Consider the following 14073-nt stretch of genomic DNA (forward strand, 5'->3'; position numbering starts at 1 on the left):
TTTCTTGTCATTTCCACTGTACTAAAGAATTATTTTCCAGATAAGAATTAAGTCCAGAAAGAGCATCCAAATTCCACTTTAGAAGGGAAATTTTAATTTATTCAAATTCCAGTGTAGAAGGGAAATTCACCTATTTCAAAATTAAAATCTGTAAACAAAGGAAAAATTTATTCTTAAATCAATTCTATAACCTCCTCCTTCCTGGAGTTAATATAACGTATTCCTCTTTGGGTGTTAAAGTATATAATGGTGGATCAAAAATCATGCATAGGGCTTCCCTGGTGGCGCAGTGGTTGAGAGTCCGCCTGCCGATGTAGGGGACGTGGGTTCGTGCCCCAGTCCGGGAGGATCCCACATGCCGCGGAGCAGCTGGGCCCGTGAGCCATGGCCGCTGGACCTGCGCATCCGGAGCCTGTGCTCTGCAACAGGGGAGGCCACATTGGTGAGAGGCCCGCATATCGCAAAAAAAAAAAAAAAAAAATCATGCATAGTTTTGTTGATTTAATTGAAAGATTTGGAAGTAAAATTTTTTCAATTTTTTCCTTCTTTTAAAATTCCATGGACACAAAACTTTAAAACTTGATATGTCTTTTATTATTAGCTATAACTGATTCTTTTAAAAATGCTATAACTTAATTGCACTGTGGCCTCAAATCATGTTTAAGAATCCTAACCTGATTGTTTCCTGCTAATTTTTTTTTTTAATTGAGGCTGTTTGCAACCCTAATCTTTAAATTCAAATCAAAGTAGCTTTTGCAACTTTGAGAACCAAATGTCTTTCAGTGCATAATGCACTCTGTGTGCATGTATGTGTGTGTATGTATGTGTGTGTGTTGTGTATAAAATTATTTTTATTGAGAGGTAACAAACTCCCTGTTTAAAAATGGGTTTAATTATTAGGGTCACTGTCTTCCCCAACAAGAAGTCAAGGGAGCAGTTCCTGGTTGATTGACCAGCTCCACAGTGTCTTCAGAAACCCAGTCTCTTTCCTTCTCACTGCTCAGCATCACTTGACCAAATTAATGGGTTTAACAACTCTAGGCATCTCATTGTCACTAAACACCACTGGGAAGCAGGAAGGGAGGCGAAAGCGTTTCTCTTCTTATCTGCTTCTTTCTCTCTGATGTCTCTCTCTCTCCAAAGGTTCCTGAAAACACGCCCCCCCCAACACACACATACATACAAATACACACATGTATGTTTTATGTCTTACATATATGCATTAACAATATTATTAAACTTTACAAACATAGACTACAATTTATGTAGTGTCATGGAACATTATTAAAGGAAGAAAAAATTCTACTTGGCTTCATTATTTAAAAAATTAGATAAGTAAATTGAGAAAGAAGAAGAAATCTTTGAAATAATGCAGGAGGTGAGGATCATTATTACCCTGATTTAGGCATGTTTGTTAATAAATCATATTCTCTGAAAGAAAACTCCTCCAGTAAAGACCTAATATAATGCTATTAAATCTACAATAGGGGTTAATTCTAACCTCTAGCACCAGTATTTTAAAAACAGTTAATTCTATTAAAATAATCTTCTATTAAAATAAAATAAAAGGTGTAGGTGCATATTGAAGACAACAGAACATTTTAGGACTTAACTCTAAATGAATCCCTGCGCTGTGTCGGCAAATTATCAGAATTGGAATCATGTCCTAGGCTCCTTCTGATCAGACTCTATATATGCAAACTCTGTTAACTGGTTTGAGTTAATGATAGCTTTTACATGGAAGCCTAGCCTTAACCTAATGCTGCAGCCAACCCATTTTACAGAGGGGCCTGTTTGTACATGAAAGTGAATAGATTATGAAAGCTGTAATTAAGGAAAGGGCACGTACAAGTCCTTTGCTTATTTAACTGCCAACTAAATGAAAGTGCTTGAAAAAAGTTTAAACTTTAAAATTGGCACAAAGCCTTCAGCAAATAAGAGTTCTATGAGTTTTTGTTTCATTCAGGAAACTCTATCAGATGAGAACTTGAGTCTGGGTTCCATTCCCACAAGTCCACTGACCCAGCTCTCACCTTCTTAGTCAATGTCATCTTTGTTGCTAAATCCACTGTGTGCTTTTCCATCTTGATCTGACTGGCCCTCCCTGAAGTATTGGACACTGCCTGTCACATCCTCCTGCTCAAAGCCCTCCTCCCTTGCTTTCTATGATATACCACCTTCTCCCAGGTGTCCACTGCTCCATGGGTGCTTCTCTTGGGCTCTTCTGCTGCTGGACAATGTCTTCCATATTGGTGATCTGTGGTTCTCTCTTCTCATCCTCCACTCACTCTGGTGAGTAATAGCATCCAACTAGCATGCTCTTGTTCACTTCCATGGCTTTAAAAATGATATACGTTGGGGCTTCCCTGGTGGCGCAGTGGTTGAGAGTCCGCCTGCCGATGCAGGGGATACGGGTTTGTGCCCCGGTCCGGAAGGAGCCCACATGCCGCGGGGCGGCTGGGCCCGAGAGCCATGGCCGCTGAGCCTGCGCGTCCGGAGCCTGTGCTCCGCGATGGGAGAGGCCACAACAGTGAGAGGCCCGCGTACCGCAAAAAAAAAAAAAAAAAAGATATACATTGTACACTCGTAACATATAATATTGTATATCAACTATGCTTCAATAAAAAATATTTTTTTAAAAAAAGACATATGAACTGTTGGCTCCCGGAATCTGTGTTTAAGTGCCCTAGCCTCTCTCCTGCACCCCAGACCTACTAAATAGTTCCATGTGAATGTCTCCCATTGATGTCAAACTCACGTTTGATGTCATGAACTCCTGAGCTCCCCTTCAACACTGCTCTTTCTCTGATACTCTTTTTGATGAGTGACACTATTGTCACTCAGTGGTGAGGACATTAAAAGGAACAATTCTAGATACCTTCTTCAGCTTTTCTTCACTCACACGTCCAGTGATTTACTAAGTGTCCTGCAGTCTACCTTCTCGATGTCTCTGGAATTTACCTTTCACTCCATTCCTGCTGCCAGTACTGTAGGCCAAGACTTTATCATGATCTCAGCTGGGATATTTTGGCGGCCTTTCACCTGTTCTCCTATCTCATCTTGCCCAGCTTGAGTCCATTCATCACACTGTCCCTAGCATGGTCTATTTAAAACATAAGTCCAATCATTTCACTCCCCTGGTTGCAATCTTTGAATGCCTCTGCATCACCTTCAGGAGGGTTCAAAGGTTGTAGCATGGTTTACAGCACTCTTGGGAACTGGTCCTGATTTAGCTTCCTGGTGTCATTTGTTACCACCCCTCCTTCCTCCTTTACAACGAACCCCTCTGTATTCTGTACATCAGCAGTACTAAAATATTTTCAGTTACCAAAAGATACCACGATTTCTCACTTTTGTGCTCTTGATATGATTTGCTGGCTTCATGTTATCCCCTTTCTCCAATTCTTCACCTGGCTGACCCTTTCCTTGAGAAATCAACATAGGCTTCTCTCTTTGGGGAGGCCTTCCCCACCCCAGTCTGGCCACCTCTGCTGTGATTCCATATTACTCTGTGAATATCAAAGTGCTTATTTTATAACCATCTGTTTGCCTGTCTTTCCCCCTCACTATAAAATTTTTGAAGGAGCAACTAGTGTCTTACTGGTCCTCGTAAGCTCCCCACCTTAAATAGGCCATTCCTTAATACATGCTCTAATGCAGCAAAAATTAGGCAACTGGTTAAGATAGAAAACAAGTTTTAAGATAGAAAACAAGTTTTGTAACTTTTTTCAAGAAGGAAAAAATTAAAGATATATTCAAATGACTTTTGGGGGTCGTATTTTGGTAGAGAATAGGAATATTTTGATTATAGTAGAAACATTATTTTGCTTTTTTGGTGGGGGTGTGTGTTATTTGTTTAACTGAAGATCTTTTGTTGAAGTGAAATAACTTGGATGTTGGGGGCAAACAAACTTGGCTTCAAACACTAGCCCAAGGCTCCTCTAGTGGTTTGCTCTTGGATGAGTTACTTATACTTTGGAAACTCATCTCTCTCATCTGCAAAATGAGGATTGCATTCACCTTAGAAGTGTGTTGTGAAGGTTTAAATAAGAGACTTATTTAAAAGTATCTGGATATTAGTGAGTGTTCAGTAAATATTGATCATCTTTCCCTTCTTTGAGTAGCTTATTAAAGTAGGAGGTTAAAGGGACTTCCCTGGTGGTCCAGTGGTAAAGAATCACCTTTCACTGCAGGGTACGCAAGGTTTGATCCCTGGTCGGGGAACTAAGATCCCACATGCCGTGGGGCAACTAAGCCCACATGCCACAACTACTGAGCTCGTGCACCTTAACCAGAGAGCTCGCGTGCTGCAAACTACAGAGCCCACACGCTCTGGAACCTGTGTGCCACAACTAGAGAGAAAAAACCCACACACCACAACTAGAGAGAAGCCCGCGCGTCATAATGAAGAGCCCACATGACGCAACTAAGACCTGACACAGCGAAAAGAAAAAGCCTAAGAGACACATCACTTGACCTTCAGATTATATGGAATATAGAATCTAAATATCTCAAAATTGGGTCTATTTGTTCATTTCTTTAATTATAGTAGCTTTGTGAGTTGGGGAATAAACACATTTTACGGTAATTAATATTATATAAATTATTTTTTCTGTGTAATAATATAGAAGCATCTACAATTTCCCCAATTATCTATTATATTGAGTAGCACATTAGCAAAAGTGGCCTTGTTTCATTCCTTTCTAGAAAACATTTTTAGGTATACTAAATAATGTGTAAATGTGCAGAGTTAAAATAAGTCCAAATGATAATCCATATATTGAAAATTACTAGGTGGAAAGTCATACACTTTATAATTTATTTCTTTGCCGTTGCACATGGCATAGAGCACTGCTTGTAATTCTGGAAAGTAAATCACATGAATCTGAGCAAGTGGATTTAAAAGGAGACTATAATTCAGATAGTTACTAAAATAAATTTTCAGATAAAAAAGCTAAATCTAGGCAGTAAATTGGGCAATTTAACATTTTTAAAGTATTCTGCAAACATTTGAAATGGCTTTTTAAAGTTTTTTAAAAGTCAGTTCAGTCCCTTTTTAGGGTAAATAATTGCTCCACTTGAAAGCCTTGGCAAAGGGACTTAAGCTCCTATCCCAATACCCCTCACTTTATGGGTTCCTTCACCCACAGATCTCTAGCAGTTTAAAGTGGCTACATATTGGCTTATTTTCACAAGATATGAGTAATTACTTTAATTGCTCTGGTTTATTAAGTGAAATCCAAAGTAACTTCTGTGCCTACCTAACATTTAGTTAATGAGCACAGGGGTACCTCCAGGAGATTAATGGAACCTTGATAAAGGGGTAGTTTAATGGGTGAAGCAGCACATCTAGATTTCATTGGGAAAGGGATGGAATAATCCATATATTTGGATGCAATTTAATGTAATTACATTGTAATTTTGGTTATTGTGAAAAGACAGTTTGCCACTGGAAGTGGGAGCTGGAGGATAACTAATGTAAGTAATTGGAATCTATAACAAATATTAATTGAGTACCTACAAGTTTCAAGGCTCCAGGGTAAGTATTGTGACAAAGACAAGGAAACAATAGGAATTAGTATCTCTTCTCAAGTAACTAACTTTCATTTGAAATGAGAACAGATTATGTCACTCACCTAATTAAAACGCTTCAAATGTTTTCCATTGCAGAGAATAACTTCCAGACTCTTCAACATAGCCACAAGGACTGATGTGGCACTGAATACAATGTTCCCCATTGCTCAGTAGATTCTAGCCATATATTCTTTGTTTTCCCTGAACATGCCCGGCTTGTTTCTGTCTTAAAGGCTTTGCAGGAACTGTTTCTTATGCTTGGAATGCTCCTTTCCAGTCTTCACATGGCTGCTTCTCATCGTTCAGATCTCACCTCAAATGTTCCTTCTCAGATAAGACTTCCTCAACCACCAACACATCTCTGGTGCATAACTTACTTTCTACATAGCTTATCACTATGAGAAATTATCTTATTTGTTCTTTCTTTTCCCAGCCATCACTAGAACACAAATAACCTGACTGTGTCTATTCTGTCTGTCTCTGTGATCTCAATGCCTGGAATGATGCTTGATACACAGTAAATAGTCAACAAATATTTGTTGAATATTGAATGAATGAGGTCGCCACATCTCTTTGAGCCCAGAGTTTCTATTAAGAGAGAATTAAATGAGATTTTATACATATCACACATGTATATGATATATTGTGAAATATAATTTAACATATATAAAATCTCATTTCATATATCTATATGTAATATGTAAAATCTCATTATATATAATGTATACACGTAAAATGAGATTTTATAATATATAAATGCCAGATCTATATCTATATCTATATCTACCTGGCACTTAGCAAAGCATCTGGCCCAAATTAAGAGTGCAATATTTGGTAACTGTTATATTTTCCACGGATGATGCAGGATAAAGTTAGGATCCTGGGAACAAGTTTTGAGACTTACATTTATTCTGCTAACCATACTTATGGAAAACACTTGTAGTTTCTTCAGAAATTTCATCTTAAGAACTTGCTGAAAACATGTTCAAAATTATGAGGAGGCCACTTGTCAAGAGGTTTTCATAAATATTTTCTCAAACCAGATGGCAATGATTTAGCAAAAAGAAGCACTTCGAAAATCACTGTTCTGAGTTTTACCAAATAACCTGACCCATTCAGAACATTTGGGAGTTCCCTTTAGGAGATGACTGGAAAAGACAAAATTTGTTGTGCAAAACCTATATCATTTTGATTAGGAATTAATTCTTAGTGTCCAACCCTTCCTGAGAAGGCCATTAAATATCATTTGGATCTCATCTTTATCTTGAACTAAGCAACATTGAACTGAATATTCATTTTCAATTGATAAGAATGAAAAAACAGATTTTTCTCTTATTTTCAGGTGTACACTTTTGCAAACCAGTTAGTTTTGTTATTACTACTTGAAGATCTTATTTTATTATTTTTAATTGAGTTGCATTCCTCTGTTTTCATAGTATTTGCTTTTATAGTTATTTTCTATTTACAGAGTGATACAGTGCATATGGTGGTGATATAGTATCATTTAAAAATAAATTTATTTAAATAAAAATCTGATTTTCTTTAAATAAAGTTATTGAATAAATGATAAAGTTAGTGACAGATATGGCAGACTCATGAGGATGGTATATGGCCACTGAAGTTTGAGAAACAGGTCTAGGTATTTCTATATGTGGTAAAGGACCAGTTTTGTTTTGATTTTTAAGTATTCAAGACATTGCGAGAGCTTACTTTTATAAAACACAGTAGCAATTAATTACTAGAAAAATAAAAGCAAAAAAAATTGAAAGGCACTAAAAGCACAGGCTTGGATTTTAAATTAGATTCACCATTCATAAAATAATTCTGTCAAATTGATATGAAAGTTTTAAACATTTACTCTCAATTTCAGAACTGACCTTGTATACTGGTGATGGTTTGCAGACTGGCAGGTGGGTCCACAGACCACACTTCAAGTAACAGTGTCCTAGAGAAAGGGTATAGACTGGAGAAAGGCTGGTATTGAAGTCTAGAACAGAGGAAGAGTAATTGCAGTGTCTCCTTTTTCAAATCCTTAATTCCAGATAGTCACTACTAATTCCTATTAATTTTTTCTCTCTCTATTGCTGTTGACTTAGTTCAAGCCCTCCCTTATGAATTGAATATAAATGTATTATTGTGTAAAAATGTTGTTTCTCATCAAGTTGTTTTTAAAAAACTGAGGCCTATAAAAGTTTACTAAGAAATTATCCAATGACTGTTGAAGATACTGTTCTGTACACAGTTCAGCATCTCTGTACAGATGGACCTGTAAAAGTTTTTCTTTGGAATTTAGTACCAGGAAAATATTTTCTTCTTATGAATCGGTATGCTTCCTTTTATTCCTTCAATGAGAAAATGAGGGTTACATAAAACATCCTGTTATACACCTCATGGATATTTTTTTGCCGGGAAAATCAGGGATAGATTTAATATACAATCACAGTAATTATATTGGTATTCAATATTCTTCCTCCTTTTATATCAGTTTTAGTTTTCTATTATATGAATCCCCAAACTGAGAAAAGGAATAACCATTGGAAAATCAAAGATATGATTACTTTTTTAGTACTTTACTTCTATCCAAGCAAGGTGAAAGAGCTTAAATCTTAAGAAAAAGGAAGAATTAACAGACACTGAATCTAAAAATACCCACTAGTCTTCCTATTTTTACATATTTCCGAGGTCTTCTATAAGTTCAAAGTAGATAAAGCCTACAGAGCTACAGATTTAAGTGATTTGTTTTAAAATTGTCTCTTTTTTACCAGCATGGAATTTAACTTGTCCTCTGAGATTGAAACAGTTAACAGGAGAGATCATGATGGAGCTAGTTCTGCATGTATTTTCTGGTTATTGTTGGTTGACTGTTGGAAGTGGACCTAAATTTGTTCAGGATATGAAGTAGGCATGATTCATCCAGTTATTTTGAAAGGGTTGTCTGTCCCAGTTCCGGGAGAGATGCTGTTGTTTGCCCGCTCCACCAAGGAGGAAGGCAGACGTGAAGTGGATTGTATGACTCCATGCTTAGTGGTCTCAGATAAGGAATTGAAACTGCAGTGTCAGCCTAAGGGCATCCAAGCAAAAGCGGTGGGGAATGGGATTTGGAAATACCAGGAGGCAAAGTCCTAGCTTGTAGTCAGTTCAACTCTGTGCTTCTCTAGGTACATTCCTTGTTTTGTTTTGTTTTGTTTTTCCACGAGTTTAACTCACAACATGTTCTTATTGGAGGTCCAATAATAGCTCTTTAATTTTTCACTATTTTCTGTGTAACTGCTGGTCAGGTAGAGGTACCATTCCAGCCTTATCTTGGAAGGTGGTTGAGGAGGAACCAGTGAACTAAAGTGTGAATTAGAATGTCAAGAGGATTGGAGCTGTAAGATGGTATACTCAATACAAAGTGTAGAAAAGTAGGAAAAGATCATAGTTTTGGTGGCAATGATGAATTTTATTGAAATTTAATGAGTATTTTTCATCCATCATGAACACTGGTTTAGAGTCAGGAGCATATTACAACATTAAGATGCTCATTCTTTATTAGTGATTGGGGTCTGGGAAGTCTTTATTGTGCTACTCAGTTGACTTAATGCATAAGAGATGAGAGAGGAAACAAATTCCTGAAGTATTTACACTAGAAGAAAGTGCTGGCTGCTTGCTCATCCTAAAAACATTTATATAAAAGTTACTTCCCTGATCATGATAGGTATTTAGTATATGTGAGTCCCTGCTGCATGAAATGTCCATTTTTATTGGAAAGGACTTTAGTACAGAAACTGTGACTAAATTAGTGGTTTATTTGTGATAGAAGGAATGAAATAACTTCTATTAGCTGCCTTTAATGTAAGAAATTCTTTCCCAGCTGTATTAGGAATGTTCTGGAATAGAGCTGCAACAACATACCAAGAAGTCTTGGCTAACAGACTAAACATTCTATCTTATATTGTAAAAAATGATAAAAAGGAATGGACTTATTGATGTAGCAATACTGTTTGTTGCAAAGAACAACCAAAAAACTAAAACACAATGCAAGCTTAGCAGAGTTAAGCAAAGTATAAACAGAAAAGTTCATGCTAGTTATATTAATAAGTGATCAGATTTCACAAGTAATAGGAACACCTTATGGAACTAGAATATCCCCCATATTTTTGCAATAATTTACAAAGCAGTTCATTTAAAGACTTGTAACTCCAGAGTATTTATATTGCTAAAGTTGATTTGACTAGAGCTGATGCTTCTACAGTTATAATCTAATTTTATAGAATTATGAGATTTGAATGCTAAAAATAGCAACCAAGGAGTAATAGTCCCTTCTGACCATAATGAGAATTGTTTGTAATTCGTATTAATATCCTTAAGTTATTCTATGTTCAAGCTAAATGGTTACTGTGGTATTAATTTTTTTTTTTTTTTGTGGTACGCGGGCCTCTCGCTGTTGTGGCCTTTCCCATTGTGGAGCACAGGCTCCGGACGCGCAGGCTCAGCGGCCATGGCTCACGGGCCCAGCCGCTCCGCGGCATGTGGGATCTTCCCGGACCAGGGCACGAACCCGTGTCCCCTGCTTCGGCAGGCGGACTCTCAACCACTGCGCCACCAGGGAAGCCCTGGGATTAAATTTTTAAGATAATTAATTTATACCTTGACATTAGTTTGACTGAGCAGGTATTCTAGTATAAAATATTTAGTCACTGAGAAATTAGAAATCACAGAGAACTTGTTTTCTTTTTTTATATTCCATAGTCTCCAGACAGTTTTCCACTCAGATTACATATTTCAAAAGCATGAGAGGAAATAAAAACTTTAGACATAAAGACGGCACATGAAAAGATGCTCAACATTGTTAATTATTAGAGAAATGCAAATCAAAATCACAATGAGGTACCACCTCACACTGGTCAAAATGGCCATCATTAAAAAGTCTACAGATGCTGGAGAGGGTGTGGAGAAAGGGCAACCCTGCTACACTGTTGGTAGGAATATAATTTGATGCAGCCACTATGGAAGACAGTAGGAGGTTCCTAAAAAAAACTAAAAATAGAGCTACCATATCATCCAGCGGTCCCACTCCTGGGCATATACCCAGAAAAAATGAAAATTCTAATTCAAAAAGATGCATGCACTCCAATGTTCATAGCAGCACTATTTACAATAGCCAAGACACGGAAACAACCCAAGTGCCCATCAACAGATGACTGGTTTAAGAAGATGTGATATATATAAATATACATATATATATATACACATACACACACACACAATGGAATATTACTCAGCCATAAAAAGAATGAAATATTGCCATTTGCAGCAACATGGATGGACCTAGAGAACATCATACTAAATGAAGTAAGTCAGGCAGAGAAGGACAAATATTATATGATATCCCTTATATGTGGAATCTAAAGAATAATACAAATAAATCTATATACAAAACAGAAGCAGACTCACAGACATAAAAAAAAATTATGGTTACCAAAAGGAGAAGGGGGGAGATAAATTAGGAGTATGGCATTAATAGATACAAACTACTATACATAAAATCAACAACCAACAGGGATTTACTATATAGCACAGGAAACAATAGTCCATATCTTGTAACAACATATAATGGAAAATTATCTGAAAAAATATATATGTAACTGAATCACTTCGCTGTACACCTGAAACTAACACAATATTGTAAATCAACTATACGTCAATGAAAAAAATCTTTCTCTCTAAATGAATTCTAGTGTTTCCAGTGAAACCTTTTAAACACACTTCAAAACTTTTCCTTTTCACGGCATCCATGTCACCTAGCAACAGACTATGTAAGAAATCAACCTCACGATCGGTAGGAATCAGATTGTAAAAGTTTTTCATATTACCTTTGCAATGTTTTAATAGAATCTTTTGCTGTTTACAGCACCATGGTTTTCTATATATTAATATATCCATAAAACTGCTAGAACCCTTATTCCATGTCCCTTGCTATATAATGCGCCAAAGTCTTGTGACTTCTCACAGGTCTTAGGTTATCACTGTCTTCTCTGGTTCTGGACTCCTTTTACTGCTGAGTTTTTTTTTGTTTCTTTGTTTGTTTTTTTTTTTTTTGCGGTACGCGGGCCTCTCACTGTTGCGGAGCACAGGCTCCGGACGCGCAGGCTCAGCCGCTCCGCGGCATGTGGGATCTTCCCAGACCGGGGCACAAACCCGTGTCCCCTGCATCGGCAGGCAGACTCTCAACCACTGCGCCACCAGGGAAGCCCGACTGCTGAGTTATTTAAGATTTGAGACTGTTGTTATGTTTTTCCTGCTCTCCATCCTGTTGAGCTAGATAGGGAATTCATTCTTGGTGGGTTTGTGTTGTTTTTTTTAAAGTTCCATCAGAAAACAAACAAACAAAAACACTCCCAAAAGGCATTACCACATGTACAGGTCTTTACTGAATATTTTGTCATGGCAGAGACTCTTATTCATGAAAGTTCAAATATCTTAACTATGGAATGTTAAGAAGACCTGGCCCCCAGATCCTTTCTAAATATGGGGTTTGGCCTCTAGCAATATTGCAATCTCATCCTCTCCCCTCTTTTCAGTCTCATTTTCTCAGACCCAAATATTCTTTGTTTTAAACACAGAGACACTGAGTTTTTTTTGTTGCTTTGGCTCCTGTTGCCCCAAGCCCTCACCTCCCCACTAGTAGTTTAGCAAGAAAATCTAAACAAAGATAGTTCCTTCCCTAAAGGCATTCATTCTCTTGTATTAACCATAGTAGATGCCAAGATCAAGTTCCATGCCCTTTGCTTTATCTTTCTTTTTTCATTGTTTGAAGCAGGATTTCCAGTAGAATGCTGAAAAGAAACTGTGAAATCAGCTTCTCATTGTTTTTTTTCTAACAATCAAAAAAAAAAAAAAAGCTTCTGACATTTCACCATTATGTATGATGTTAGCTATTGTTTTTATCTTTTTAAGATATCCTTTATTATGTTAAGGAAAGGCCAATCCATTCCTAATGTGCTAAATTGTTTGTTTTATCATGAAACGATCTAGAACTTTAGTGATGGTTTTCCTGAAATCATTAAGACAATCTGATAATTATTACCCTTTAACTTGTTATTTTGTTAAGTAACTTCAATAGATTTTTCTAATGCTAAATGATTCATGTATCCTTGGGGTACACCATACCTGTTCTTGTGGTATTACTTTTTAAAGTACAGTGGTAAATTAAGTTTTTTAATATTTCATTAGGATTTTGGGGTCTATGTTAATAAATAAGATTAAACTCTAGTTTTTCTTTTTTACACTGTCCTTTGTCAATTTTGGTATTAAGGCAATATTAGTCTCATAAAATGAAGTAGGGAACTTGCTCACTTTCTTCAATTCTGGAACAATTTGTGAAAGATGGAGCTTATCTTTTTTTTTTAAACAGTAAAAAATCACTGTAAAATCATTTGGCTGTGATGCCTTTTTGTGAGTAGATTTATGTTTACTGATTTAATTTTTAAAATGATTACAGGTGAGTTCAGATTTTCTCTTCTTGAACCAATTTTGACATTTTATATTTTCAAATAATTTTCAGTTTTATATTTTCAAGTTCATTGGCATAAAGTTGTTTCTAATATTGTCTCATGATTAAACGTAAGACACATAGATCTCTTGACTAATATTGTGTATTCAAGATCTTTCTTTCTATGTTCATCTGCTCTGTAATATCTTTGTCTTCCATTGCATTACTTTCTGCTAATTTTTGTTTTTGTAGAGGTAACAAACCGTTCTAGCACCATTTGTGGTAAAGACCTCTTTTCCTATTTAATTGTTTTGACGCCTTGGTCAAAAATCAAATGACTGTGTAAGTGTGGGTCTTTCTCTGGACTTTTTATTTCATTCCATTGATCTGGTTGTCTGTCTTTACATTAACCCCATACTGTCTTGATTACCTAATGCTATTGCACTAAACAGAGTAAGTTTTAGAGTAACTCTTGAAATCAGATAGTAGAAGTCCTACGCTTACATTTAACATTCATAGGTTACTTGGAGTCTGCTTATTTACATTTCTCATGGCATAGCAGTTGCTTTGCCTATTCTTGCTATTTGAATTCTGAGCCTTCACTGGAGTAACATTTCCTTCTTACTAAAATTTGGTGAATAGGGCTTCCATGGTGGCGCAGTGGTTGAGAGTCCACCTGCCGATGCAGGGGACACAGGTTCGTGCCCCGGTCCGGGAAGATCCCACATGCCACGGAGCGGCTGGGCCCGTGACCCATGGCCGCTGAGCCTGCGCGTCCGGAGCCTGTGCTCCGCAACGGGAGAGGCCACAACAGTGAGAGGCCCGCGTACCACAAAAAAAAAAAAAAAAAAAAAAATTTGGTGAATAGCAGATTGTCAAGGCCTTTGAAGGTTTAAAAATGTCTCTATATTGCCTTCATTCTTGAATGACAGTTAAACTGAGTATAGAATTCTGTGTTATTTTCCCTGAGCACTTAGATAATATTATGATATCATCTTTCCACCTATATTTCTGCTAATGAGAAG

The sequence above is a fragment of the Neophocaena asiaeorientalis genome, unplaced genomic scaffold (genome assembly GCF_003031525.2).
Source record: "Neophocaena asiaeorientalis asiaeorientalis breed wild unplaced genomic scaffold, Neophocaena_asiaeorientalis_V1.1 scaffold273, whole genome shotgun sequence".
Classification (NCBI taxonomy): domain Eukaryota; kingdom Metazoa; phylum Chordata; class Mammalia; order Artiodactyla; family Phocoenidae; genus Neophocaena; species Neophocaena asiaeorientalis.